This window comes from Agelaius tricolor, unplaced genomic scaffold (assembly GCF_023055355.1).
Source record: "Agelaius tricolor isolate 1412-34295 unplaced genomic scaffold, bAgeTri1.0.p SCAF_1, whole genome shotgun sequence".
Lineage (NCBI taxonomy): Eukaryota > Metazoa > Chordata > Aves > Passeriformes > Icteridae > Agelaius > Agelaius tricolor.
Genome location: NW_027269261.1, coordinates 93,309,272 through 93,323,819, shown reverse-complemented (window position 1 = coordinate 93,323,819; position 14,548 = coordinate 93,309,272).

Sequence of the window (14,548 nt, the reverse complement as noted above, 5' to 3'; positions counted from 1 at the left end):
AATTTATACAACTTACTTCTAATTGATGTTTAATACGTATTTAAATACCCAACTTACGTGGAGCAAAGGAGAGAGGAAGATTCTTGAGGGCTACAATGTGCTAAACAAGAGAGAATTGTAAGAAAAATCATTTATGAACAGCAATTTTTTTTTTTATTTTTTTCATTTTATTTTGACATAACATCTTTCAGTGCTTGTCAAGAATTGCTAGCAGCAGTTTTTACTATGCATTATGTGTTAGCCAAGCATGTTATTTTCTTGGAGACATTTTAATGCAATCAAATTGCCTTGCTGAATACATCAACTGTGCTGGCAAATTAAATATTTTCTCCAAACATTTCTTGCTTAAAATAATCCTATGAGGGCAAAAATAAATTTCATTATATTGAAATGAATGTCTCAATGTCATAACTCAAATGTGTATGAATGATACAGGAGGGAGAATAGATACAAAATACCATTTTTTCTGCCATGTCCTTAGATGATAGACTGTACTATGACATGCAGAAGAAACTAGAAAGACATTTATGACTTTAAAAGAATGACCTCAACTTGAAGTACAATCATAATCTCTGACTATATTATCAAGCTCAAGTCATCCTCCTGAACACTAAATACTGTGCACTTGTAAAATAATAATGGCAACAATTTTAAAATACTTCTTTTAGCTCTCTATGAGAGATTTCAAAAAGCAACAGCACAACAGAAAAATTACAGTCTTGGAGCAAATGCTTCAATATGAACAAAGCACAGAAACAAACCAAGGAGTCACTACAATATTCCAGCTATTGGTAGCTTTAAATTACACTTTGATGACTATTAATTGTTCTGCAAATTAGGAGTGAGCTGGAAATCTGAGCTGTGTTGTACAAGGCAGAAACCTCTCAGTGTTTGGATGTACTGTTCTGTCATGTTATGTCACACGCACAAACAGAAACCCAGAAGCTGCAAATGACAACTTAAGTCCATCAATCTTTGCCTCAGCAAAGACAGGAGACAACATGTGTTGTCTCACTCTTACAACTATTTTTGCAAAGCTTAGAAGGAGTTGTATAATTTTTTTCTATAAGGCAGAACATTGCTGAAGTCTTGCTGATTTTCAAGGGTGGAACAGACACTATAACATCAGGAGCTGTAGGTAAGGGTTTGGCAATCTTGATCCAAGTGATAGAACCACGGACAGACCCCAGTGGCCTTCACCAGACTAAGCCACTTCATCCTTTTTTCTGCTGCTGCACCACCTGGTTCTGGTGTGGGATCCTCACAGGAATGAGGTGATACAGAGGACTTTAGACTGGCTTTCTGCACTGGGAATCATTCCCTTTCAGGCTCAACTATTCAATATGAAAACAACCAGAATTCAGATTATGTCTGTGGGAGAAAAAAAAATCCCTCTCGTCCTGTAGTTCTCGTTCAAGAAAATAATACACCCAAATGGAAGAAAGCACGTACCTAACCCTTGTGTTTGCATTCTTGCTTCATGAATAATGAGAGTTGTTATTAAGGTATCAGTTAGTGTGCAAAACTTAATAATGTGAGTATCATCAGTTGTATGAACACACATGTGAAGAGCTATCACGGGTCTGTTCATAGGCAGGACCTTGTATTCCTGTAGAAACTTCTGCCTTAATGAGCACATTCTCCTTCCCCTAAGACAGTTACTTGGCTGTCCTGGAGCAGCAAAGTGCCAATGGATGCAAAGTGAAATGTGCCCTGAGTTACTAAAGGCATTTCAGGACACAGAGTTGGGCAGAGAAGGAGATAGGCTGCCTGTCTCCCAAGGACCTTTATAAAGCACTAAGTATAAGAACAGTTTGTACAGAAGAAGCCAGATGGAGACAACACCAGATATTTAAGTTATGTTTAAATAAGTAGGTGAAAAAGGAAAACAAAGTCATTGGTGATGTGGAAGCATTTAATAATTAGCAGATCTAAGCATGCCAGAGAGATATAAAATTACCATTTTTTATGCCACAACTGAAACAAACAATAAGGTCCTTTCATAATTGTCCTAAGAAATGTGCTTTTGCTTTTGAGGCTGAAGAGTTTTCTTCACATTATGAAAGAAAAAGAAAGAGGAAGGTTAATGACTCAAGGTCTATTAAAGAATGGCTGACAGAGGAAGGAAGATTTAATTAATGCAGCATGGTCTGAGTTTTCAGAAAAAAGTTTCACAACCTTTGATCCCATCAGGAAATTCAAAACTCATTTTCAGCTAAGCTCAAGCACTTGAAATAAGTAAGAGCTTAATTCAACAGCAGGCAAATAATGAACATAATTATAGTGACAGAATCAGGATCAATGAAAACCTAGCCTTGAGTACACCACATTAGGTGACCCTGGAGTCATAATTGAGCAAACCCACGTATCTGCCTGCACTGCCTTACCTTATCAGTGCTGGAGCCTGGATACTGATGTGGTTGCTGACGCCACACAGGTACTTCTGGAAGATGTGGGTGACACACAGCTCAGGTTTCCTGGCATCACACAAAACAGCATCTGCCTAGGAACCAGTATTTGGTACATTGTGGGGAAAAACTTCTCCCCCCAAAGTCAAATACTACCATCTGTAGACTCCATTGGAAATTTTTTTTCTTGACTGCTGGTGATGGGTTCATCCACCTCAGGAGACATTTAAAGGTCTTATGGAAATACAAAAGGCCACTGAACCCTGAGGATGACGCCAATACATCATCATGGGAAAGATGAAATCTACCTCCATCATCACTTTATCTACAAACCTGTGTTTGTCCATTTTGTATAATTTTTTACCAAATAATTTCATTTATAAGTGAACATTCATTGTCTGATATTTCAACAGCATTTTCTTGTGTAAATGAAGCCATTCATTTTCCAAGAAAAAAAACTAGGTACATAGCAACTACCGAAGGCTATAATAAGCCGGTACAGGTTTCAACTTGTTGCTAAGAGTCTGCTGCTTACAATTACCTTCTTCCTCAGCTGAAACCAGAAACAAGAAAGCCTGAGGGAAAAGGCAGGATCTCTTGTCCCTTCGTCTCATAAAAAGTGTGGATCTATCCGTTTTATCATGAAATTCTTAAAAAATGCTTGTGAAGATTTTTTCCCTTAAAATTTTGCAACACCCCATCTGTTAAAGACACTTCCCCTCATTAAGACTATTTACATGCAAAGTTTTAGACTGCAGCTGCTTTTGTCATGACACCATCAAAATATTTGGAATTATTTATTTCTTTTAAATGGGGGAAAATGTATTTTCCATTTGTACTTGGCATTGCATTGCTAAGAATCTCTTCTGGTAAAAATCATACGGAATTTGCTGTGGTGGCACTAGAATAGCTAACAAAACTTGGACCAGCATTGTACCCCTAATTATGTTAATATGTTTCAGAATCCTTTTATGAACTGAATAATGTCCATTCCTTTTGTCTGACTAGGAAGGAGAAGAACCTTGTCTATACATTTGACTTCCCAGTCTTAAGCTCCTTACTAACTCTGTGCTCTCAAATAATTGACAAACTTTATAATTTATTTCTAAGGCTCTTTTCACACTTAAAAATATTTATACTCTATATATTAAGGAAAATCATGTTTTTATAAATTAATTCTAAATTATACCAAATGAAATATTTGCAAATCGATACTAACTGGTTTTAAGACTTAACTATCCTATACATTTTATCCATGGTTAGATTGGTAAACTGAGCTGCTGTGCATGATGATAGCAGGTATATTTCTGTTATGTTGACACAATAGGTCTCCTTTTGTACAAAAGAAAATTAATTATTGCTAGCAATCTGCTGATAAGATTAAGAGAGGGAGAGAAAAGGTATAATGCATTTCATAACAATATTTAGGAAGAAAAGTAAAATTTTAAAGGATATCTACTTGGTACAGCATTTGCAACAGGTGTTAGAGCTGAAAATAAATTTAGATGTGTCTTCTGCACATTTAGATGTGTTTTTTGATAGGAAAAGATTCAGATTTGTCAACCTGGACAAGGAGCAGTGAAAATATAAATCAGAGAGAGAAAGATGCATGTGGTCTGAAGCTTTCTGAAGCTCAGAAAAAGGGAAATATGTGACAGGAAAGTCATGGATAAGGCATAGACACATGGACACCATCTGTGCTTCTTTGTTGGAGACCACAGAACACAGAACATAAAGCAGATCAGAAACGACCTGATAAGAGATGATAATACTTCCCCTGCATCCTAACACTGCTGAAAAGATGGCTGCATCATTGTAACGTGCCATACATGGCAATGTTTTATGTATTGTGCAACTACAAAGTGCAGTGAGAGAGAAAGATGAGCTCTCACCAACTCAGTCAATGCATGTGCTAAGTAACTCAAGGTCACGACGTAGCCCAAAAGTTTATTTAATAATTAAATAAACAAAAGTATTTTAACTTCACTGCATACCTATAACTTCTTTCTCTGCCTGGGTCCCTAAGCAAATGACATCCAAATATACATCACTCTGTATATCCTAAATCCTATCTCACTCCAGCCGTGTAACTGCACACAAATGCAGAGAAAGCTGTCAACAGAATGAGAAATACAGGGCATTTTCTTTCAATTTGAAGAACAAGATTAAGGTGTTACTATTTCTTGAGATTTAACAAAATTGACAATTTAAATACAAAACTGTTTTCAGGGACCGTTGTTCTTGTTTAGTTAGCTTTCACTGTAAGAAAAACCCCCCAAAACAAAGCAAACCAACCAACCAAGCAACCAAAAAACCAAAATGGGTTGAGAAGAGGCAATTTTGGCACCCAAGAAAGCTTTAAATGAAATTTGGTGTCAGTAATGACTCTTAGAAAGGACAATTTGAAATACAGCCTACCAGTAAAGAATTCCAAAAATTTGGCTGTTTTAGACAAAGAATGGAAACAGATATTGTGGTTTTCTACTTAGGATATGTACTCCAAAAACTGAAAAATGGGTGCTAAACTGCTGAATAAGGGAAAATTCCTAGAATAGAATACCACGAATGACAAAACATCAGTGCAATCACTCCAGTAACAAGCTCATGGGCAAAGAGCTGCCCCTACACCACTTAGGGTCCTTTTCTGCTACACTTACCTGCTATAAAGAGGTAAAAAATTGCAAAACACCAGACTCATTTAATTTCTTAATTTTGGACAGACCTTGGACAGCCAGATTGAACACATACACCTCTTATTTAAAAACATAGATTCATGAACAACCTCAAACCTAAACTGACAAAGTTATGCCAACCTCCTTATACAAAGGACTTTTACAAAACATTTGCATAGCTCAGCAGCAGATATAATTTTGGTCAGGGATGCCTATGCCTGACAGAAATAAATACGAGCGCAAAAAGAAGAAATTTAAATTTCTAGCCAAATATAGAAAAAGTGATATTGCTTGGGAGGTAATAGCAGTTTGAGCTTGAAGGCAAATGGTTTGAATTGCCAAGTTAACACAGCCAGAAGACTGTTAATACTTGTTATCAATGTTAACAGTGTTAGGTAGTGTCTGTCTTTGGCCAAGTCACATGTATATCTCTATATTGGACTACTGCAACAATTTTCCATCAAATTCAGGGAGGAGAGCCTGAAGAGGATTCAGTTTTCCTTAAAAAAATTATAGAAATCTATAGAATTATAGAAAAAATGGGATCCCTCCTTCTTTTCTTCTGCCCTATATATTATATATATAGGGCAGAAGAAAAGAAGGAGGGATCCCATTTCATCCTAGACTAAGATACAGTTTTTGTTCTGAGCTCTGAACCCCTTTCTTTTAATGGCCAGTCAGCTCACTGTAGGTGAGCACTGTTGATGGAGGACTGTTCCCAGTAAAGTCAGTGAAGCCAGCTTTTTGCCTTAATATTGCCAATAGAAGCCAGAAAATTTAGATTTTATCACACACAAACATTAACAGAATTGAAGCCCTGAGAGGAAATTTGAAATGATCCTCCAAATGTCTTTCCATCTTTCTTCTGGTACATTAAACAGTTGAAAGCTGTAGTTTATAGAAAAAAAAAATCTTACTTTTATTTTCCATCATTCAGATACAAAGCAAGAGAAAGAGAGAAATGGTGGTGCAGTTCACACACAATATACTGAAATAAGGATAAAATATGGCTTTGGAATTAAAACTGGGACATTGGAGAGCTTTACTTGGTGTCTATGTTTTTGAAGAGGTGAGTATTTCCAAATCAATTTATCATTTCAACCTCAAGTTTCCTGCTCAAATACCTAGATTACTAATAAAGTGTCTGAAAGAGGTATCATCAGATGTAGTTTATAATGGCTAGTATTTTGACCAGTCTAGATGTCCATTTGTATTGAAATGAATCTCTTAAACTTTCTATACTGATTATCTGTGAGAATTAAGTGGTTCAAACAACACCCATATTTTATTCAGCTCTTTGAATTGCATGAGAGAAATGCAAGGGTTATGGAGGTTTATATTTTCAAATGCAGTTTTCTTAAACACCAAGAGAAATTTTAAAATATTTTAATGAAGAGAGGTGTATATACCTGAAAAAACCCATACTTGGTCTGGTTATGGTGTTGTGTTGGCATAATTAAGGGTTAGGTTGAATTGGAATGGCCTGCCCAGGGAGTTGGTCAAGAAACAACTGGATGTGGCACTTAGTGCTATGGTTTAGTTGACAGAGTGATGATTGATCAAAGGTTGGACTCCATGATCTTTTCCAGTCTAGATGGTTCTATGATTTTATTAATTGCTCCTGGGGGACAATTTCCTGAGGGAAAGGAAGATGGGACAACTCATCTTCTCTAGTTTTGCTGTTGTCCTGAAAGGACAAAAAAGGAAAAGACTTCCTAACCTTTCACTAAAGAAGTCCCAGTACAGGAAAAATAGGGCAGTGTTATAGAAATTAGATTTCTTGGGAGCCTTTATTTATTTCATTCTTCAGGAAGTAAGTGCATGTGTTCTTTCAAGAATTCATTAACCTATAAAATTTTCTTCTTCCTGCTTCCTAAGCAGTCACTCAAGGGAGTGAAACACCTCATCAAAATAAAATTAGAAGTTAAAATTGCAGCTATCAAAATCAAGATATCAAGGTATAGAGAGAATGGAGTGAGAGGACTTAAGCAGATGTCTATGGACACGTAAACCTGACCTCTTCAGGGAAGGCCTGAGAGCTCCCTATCCAGCAGCTCTGAGTTAGCAAAGCTGTCTGCAGCAGACAGTCAGGAGAGTTTCCAGGGTCTGCAACTTTAGCTAGTGATTTTGCAGGAACTGTATAATGTTTCTAGTATGCCCCATTTCACTTTAATAGTCAGTCTGTTGAACCTGAGGATGACTCAGTAGAGAACTTGAAATAACTGTTTCCATCAGGAATGGACCTAAATGTATCTGTTGATTGCCTTGGTTTTATTTTTACCCCTTGCATCAGTTAGGATACCTATGTGAAAGTGCCATTGGCTATAAGAGCTCATTTATTATTCAAGCAAACAATACTTTACCAGACATGACCTAAGGGCTCATTCTTCTGATGTGATCTATAACCAACAACACATTATCTTCTGCCATTACACCTAACAACCAAAGAAATGAGTTATAGATGACAACAAACTGACTCTGGAGAACATGTAGGAGACGAAAGTTAGTGGTTATAAAACCACCGTATTTCTTGTTTTAGAGTAAAGAATAAAGAAAAATAATAATTGAAGTGCAATATGCTCCTTCCCCTATGAGAGCATACATAATTAACTTGGAACAGAATACCTGTCTTCCCTTTTCTCTCTAATGGTTGGGGCATTTTTTGAAAATGAGATATGGGTAGACTTTGACAAAGTCAGCCCCATAATCGTGCTCTAAAAGGACTTTGAATAGGCAACTGAGTTAGCTCCCTGTGCCTCTGTGAACATCATGGCACAGAGGTAACTCAGAAGGCCAGGTTATGGCATTCAGACAAGAATCAGTATCTCTGGTTACATATACAACAATCGAGAGTTCAGTTCAAGGTGGTAAGCAGCTCTTTCTGCATCTCCTCAGCTGCTCACCTTTGTCTTTTCTCTCTCTTCTAGCACAGAAAGATGTTTTGTCCCAACAGGTCCAAAATAAAGCCATAGTTTCTCTGCTCTGTAAGATGTTGGCAGCCCTCAACTGCTGATTTTAAAGGGACACAGTTTTTTCAAGGGGTTTAACTCTGTTTAGAAATTCTTCTGCTGCAAAAGTGATGAATGTTTAGCAAATAGCAGGGTAAAGCCTTTCTTTCCTATTGATTTGCCAGGACATAAATTTTTCCCCATCAGTGACTCATGGTCATTGAGAGGCAAACCTACTTGTACCTTCCACAAGGCTGGCACATTCAGAAGTCACTCAAAACATAAGCAACTCTTACCCACCACTATTGTTCTCAGGGTAATCACCAGCATGGCTAATTACTGTATTGCAAGGCTCTGCCACAGCACACAACTGTGCTTAGGTCTGAATGGACAGGAACTCAGAATTCAAAGAGGAACATAAAGGCTTTTATCTCCTCATCTTTAAATAAAATTTGTCCCAAATCCTACATGAAGGTTTATTATTACATCAGACAGATGTTTGGTTGCCAAAAAGAAAAAAGCTGTGGCACTCATTTCAGTGCCTAGCAAGCCAGTACTCACATGCCAGTATCCATCCTTAGAGGAGGAGGCAGTTATGCTGCTGTCTCAGTAGGAGCTAAAACGTGAACAGGCAAGGTGAGAGAATGGAAATGCTGTGCTCCAATGGCATAGAAAAGCAGACATGCTGCTACATGCTCTAGCTAAGCAGTGCTTGGAAGTCATAAATCTCATACTTTAAGTTTGAAGTACAAATAAATTCTTATTGAGGAAGTCTAAGAAATGACTGAATTTATATATGAGCTGATGTGCGTATATATGGCTGAATCCCAAACTTCCCTCACAAACTTTCTAAATGTCCTTTGGTTATGATGACATTAAAAGTTATTGCTTGGCCCAGAGTGCTGACATTTAGGACTATACCATAATGTTTCCTCTTGGGAGCAAAGGTAAAGCCAGTGTGACCACTCTTCACCATTCTACCCCTCTAAATTGTAAAAAACCGTTGTTTTCTTGGACTGAGGCAGACCAGACATGCTTAGCTTCATAGCCCTGCTTTTGTTTATTAGCAATGCCTGCTCCAGGCAGGCACTGTAGCATCAGGACAGGGCTCATCCCATGCCTGAGGCCATGACCACACTGACTCCAGCTGCCCTGCTGGTTTCCCCACCTCCCTGCAGTCTCACCCTGCCCCAGGGCCATGGCACCATGGCCATCTTGGGAATCACAGAATCATAGAATTATACAATAGTTTCGGCTAGAGAGGACCCTTAAAGGTCAATTAATCCAACTCCCCTGCAACAAGCAGGGACATCTTCAACTAGATCATGTTGCTCACATCCCCATTCAACCTGACCTTGAATATTTTCAGCAATGGGACATCCACCACCTCCTTGGTCAACTTATTCTAGTGTTTTACAACCTTCATTGTAAAAAGCTTCTTCCTTGTATCTAATCTAAATATACCCTCTTTTAGTTTAAAGCCATTACTGGGTTTAATCCCAGCAGAGAGCTCCTCCTGCTCCTCTGTAATTTCTCCTTATGTCTATGTGGCACCCAGGCACACAAAGGCAATGAGGGATATAGGGGGTCGTCTTGACCCCTAAATATACCTAAATATATTGTCTAATAAAAACTTTCTATAAGCTGCCATTATGGTCCAACCTGTCAGTGCTAACTTATGATAACATTAAATAAAAATACACTAAAAGCGTTACTCCTACATGCACAAGATTCAGAGGTAACATTTTTCAGAAAATAGACCTTGCAGTTATCATTTCTAGGGACTCCACTATCAACTCTATAATTGCATAAATATTTCATATGAAATTTTGGTCTACTTTAGATGACAGAAAGTTTCATTACTTCTGGTACTTCTGATAGTACTGCAGGTTATTTTTTCTGAACAGTGACTTTACTCCCTTAAAATGTTTGAATAAAATATGACCTTAATCTTACAGTCATAGATTTTGTAATAATTGTCCTTTATCGGAAGAAGAAAAATGGAAATATGAACAGGTGCTCCCTTGGGATACCAGAAACTGCGATCAGAAGAAAACCAACAATTTTTAGAAGAAAACAAATATATCATGGATAAAGGCTTTCTGTATATAAACAGTTTGATTAATAACACTGTTGGTGTGTTCAGAGAAGTGTTATAGCAATTCTGTGTCAGAGATGATATATTACTAGTCAAAGTATGACTTCTACACAGGAAAGTCACCATCAGCCTCAAGACTGAAGACTTTCCCTTGGTCAAGGACAATTGGGTTAGAGAACTAGACAAATTTGACATGCATAGGTCTGTGGGCACTGACAGAATGCATCCACAGTGCTGAGAGAGCTGGTGGACACAACAGTGAGGCTATTCATGAACATCTTTGAAGGGTTGTAGAGATCAGGAGAGGTGCCTGAGGACTGGTAGAAAGCAAATGTCACCCTCATCTTCCAAAAGGGCAAGAAGCAGGACCCAGGGAAGTACCAACCAACCAGCCCTGCCTCAACACCTGGAAAGGTGATGATGCACCTCCTTCTACCACAGGGATGACAAGCTGACCAAGAATAACCAGGATTCACTAAAGGTAAGTCATGTTTTGGCGACCCGATTGCCTTCTGTGATGAAACAACTGCCTGAACAAATGAGGGGAGAGCAGTGGATTTTGTCTATCTTGACTTTAGCAAGGCTTTCGACACTGTATCACAGCACCTGTGAGAGGTTGGAACAACTAATGCCTTGAGACATTTTGGGATGCACATGTGTGGGGAAAGGGACAGTTTGGGCCTAGCCCATGTGAGGCAGTGCCCTACCCCACACCCCTAGAGCCTGTATCCCAGCCCTGCAGCTACCAATCATGGCACATCAGAGGTAATGGTCCACACCTGCCCCTGGAGCCTCTAACCCAGCACCTGAGTGGCCAAAGAACCAGAAATCCCACCTGAGGCAAGGGCCCAAGAAGGCAAAGGGCTATTTAAGGTGGAACACAAGGTTGTCATATTGTCTGGACCCAACCTCTTGGACTTTCTATCATCCTTAGGACTCAGAAGTGGGTAGGCATATATGTGCTTTTCTGAATCTTTTCTGTCTTTCTCTCTTTCTTCTTCTAACTTGGATTTGGAATTCTTGAGTAACTTGAAATCAAATAGGCTTGAAGTTTGCTAAGTTTAATGGGCTAAGTTAATACTTTGAGAAGCGTTTTATGTTGCTTGAATTTTGTTCTAAACCCTTTGCCAAAGATCTCTGATTTTCTAAAGTTGCTGGTGAAATATTTTTTGCTGTTTTGACTTCTTCAGAATATCTTGTCATTATTTCTCCTGTGCATCCAACTCAGAGTACATAAAAAACGATAAGCCCTGTTAAAAACCTCATTGATCAAGTTGTTTGGAGCCTTACAGTATCCTCACGGGTGAATTGAGGGAATGAGGACTGGCTGAGTGGACTGTGAGGGTTGAGTACTAGCTGAATGGCAGATCCTAGACAATCATAACCAGGGACACAGGGTCTAGTTGGAGGCTTGTCACTAGTGGTACACCTGAAGGTTCAATACTGGGCCCAGTATTGTTTAACTTATCCTTCAGTGACTTGGATATAGGGGCAGATGGCTCCTCAGTAAGTGAGCTGATGGCACAAAGCTGGGAGGAGTGACAAATACACCAGGGACCATGACAGGCTGGAGAGAGAATTGTCTGAAGTTCTGTGACTGTTGCACTTAGCCTTGAACTCTGCTGCTGTAGTGTTTCCCTTTTTCTGCCCCTCTTTTTTATAGTTTGAAATTTGTATCTTTATAACAGAAAAAAAATCCCCAAACAGCTATTGAGTGAATAATGTCACAGATAATGGCCATCTACTGCCATGGAGAGGGTACCCACCAATGTATGTAGGCAGCTCTGCTCTCTCTGAGGAACACCAAATATATGTGAAGTTGAAAGGCTATGTAATTTTGCTGTAGTTAAATCTAGTGTCTAATTTTAAAGAAAGTTTTTTCATCAGATCCTTGAGACTCTGTGATCTAAACTGTGGATCTATTACACCCTCTTAATGTCTTATGGAGCACTTTGAAAGTCTTTCAACTCTTCAAAATAGGAAGAACAGAAATCAAACTATGTTAAAATAATTTTTTTAGACTCCATGAAATTGTATCGATGGATTTTCTTTAACTTATTGCTAGGATTTGCCATCAAAGCTATTTTTTCACGAGGGTCTTTTTTATCATACTGATTACATCATCTCTGGAAAAGCTGCCTGAGGTAAAATAGTTTTGTATTAAAATGTAATGATTCAAGTTCCTAACTTATGACTGATAAAGTTAAGAAGAAAAAGAAAAAAGGATAGAAGTAAAAACAAAATAAAATTTTAAAAAATTAAAATGTAGCAGTAAAGATACTGCTTCTGCCAATACACAGAAAGCAGCTGGAGTGTGGCATGTTTGGAGCTGGATCACCAGCAGAGCACAGATTGTACATCTGTGCAGATCAGACAGCCAAATGTTGTGTATAAAGCGTGCTAATTAACCAGACCATTCCTGGAATTAGGAGAAAGAAATTGCCCAAAGTGATTGCAAAATATTTTTTTTTCATCTATCCATTCAGCTAAGAATTTCACATGCCAATAAACTTTAAGCATTTTGAAAGAATGTGGGTAACTTGTCCAATTGTTGAAAGATCTGAAGATATTTCTGAAGTACTTGTAACTATCCTGAGTGTTTCTTTTTAGCTTATGGCATTGCCTTTTCCCAGTTACAGAGGGTGGATACTAAATATTAAACTGATGAAATTTATTGACGGTTCTGCAGTAGACCAGAATAATTTACATTGGCAGAAACATGTTAAAGTTACTGATTAAAAGAGTTGCCTCCAAGACAACTTTTCCAGGATACTTGAAAATCTTAGCTGTCCAAATTCTTCAAAATGGTGGTGCAACAATCCACTCCCTTCAAAATTTTGCCAGTGGAACATGGTAAACCATAAAAGCATTTTCAATTGGGAATGTCCAAACTGCTTTCTAATGAAATAAGATGAGCAAACCTCAACATAATTGCTGTAGAACCATTTAAGCAGTGAAAAGTGTTCATGTTTATTCCAATGTTTCAGAATAATAAGAAAGGGATGCATGTGATACAATCAGTGTATGTCATACAAGACATCTTGTAAAGCCATAAATAAGCTAGAAATAATCTTGCACTGACAGAAATATTTCTATTGAGGTTTCAGCCCCTTCACTCAAAAATCAAATTTCTTCTGATGTTTTAATAAAAGTGTATGCTGCACATGATATTTTTAACATCTACCAAATGCATAAATGCTTTTGTTATATAGGTGATTTAGCTTTGACAGTATTTAAAAAAAGTTGTCCTACCTGGGAGGGAGAAACTACTCCTTTTCAGAATGATTTTATTTTAGGGAACGATTGCCTGGACCATTTCTCAAAAGTATGGATTAAGATTGTTCCACAGTTGATTTACTCCCCAGCTGTGACCATCAACAGCTGCTGGTCTGTTTCATACATCTTCATTTCAGATCTTAAAGTCAAAGTATAGACCATCCTGGAAAGCAGTGCCAGATCCTGACACTTTTTCAGGACCAGTGTTTTCTAACAAACATCCATAGCTCAATATAATACATCTCTAATACAAAAGTATGCAGCCACATTTAGTTTTGCTCAGACAAAAACAAAAGTGCATTTATAGCCAAATGATTTGTCTATTTGCCTATCCCCAAGGTGTGCATGCTTTGTACAGGATAGATAATAAGAACAATTTCTTTCCTTGGGGAGGTCGGAAGATACATTGTCAGAGGAGATTTGTTTTTGTTAATTAGAATACTAACCACAAAGATGTCTATACAATCAGCTTCTGTCTAATTAATTTACATCTAATCAAACACAACATGAATTCCAAGTACAAAGGAATTGATCTAATTGTCAGAACTTCTCATAAATAGGGACATTTGCAATTGCCCTGGCAATTAACAACTAAAATTGTATGAATGCCAGCTCCTAGACAGTATAAACTAACATAGCTCAGTTACTTTAAATATGGCAATATAAATTTATGCTAGTGAGGGTCTTGACCTCACATGGAGTTAAAAAACTGTGAGCAACTATGAATAAAAAATAAAATGTATAATCCACTATGGTGACTCATATCCAACTTCAGATAATACAATATCAGCCACGTTTACTAACCCATGGAAATAAGATATAAATGCTTGCTGTGTCCTCTTCATTCATATATGACAGTGTAAGCTGTCCATGACACCTTAAGTACATCTTGCACAAAGGCTACACCATTAGTGTGCTTGTCCATAGCCACAAAGCCCACAAAACTTGTCCTACATCTCATCTATTCATGCATGTGCAGTGCATACCGAGCATGTGTATGTGTGTAGACCAAAAAGAAAATGTTCAGCCTCATAAAAGCTGCTAACCAAGTCCTCACAAAGGCTCAGGAATGGCTATTGAAATAAAAGGGGTCTTATGACATGGTATCATCAAGGCAGGAGCTAAAAATAGATAAATACTTGTGTG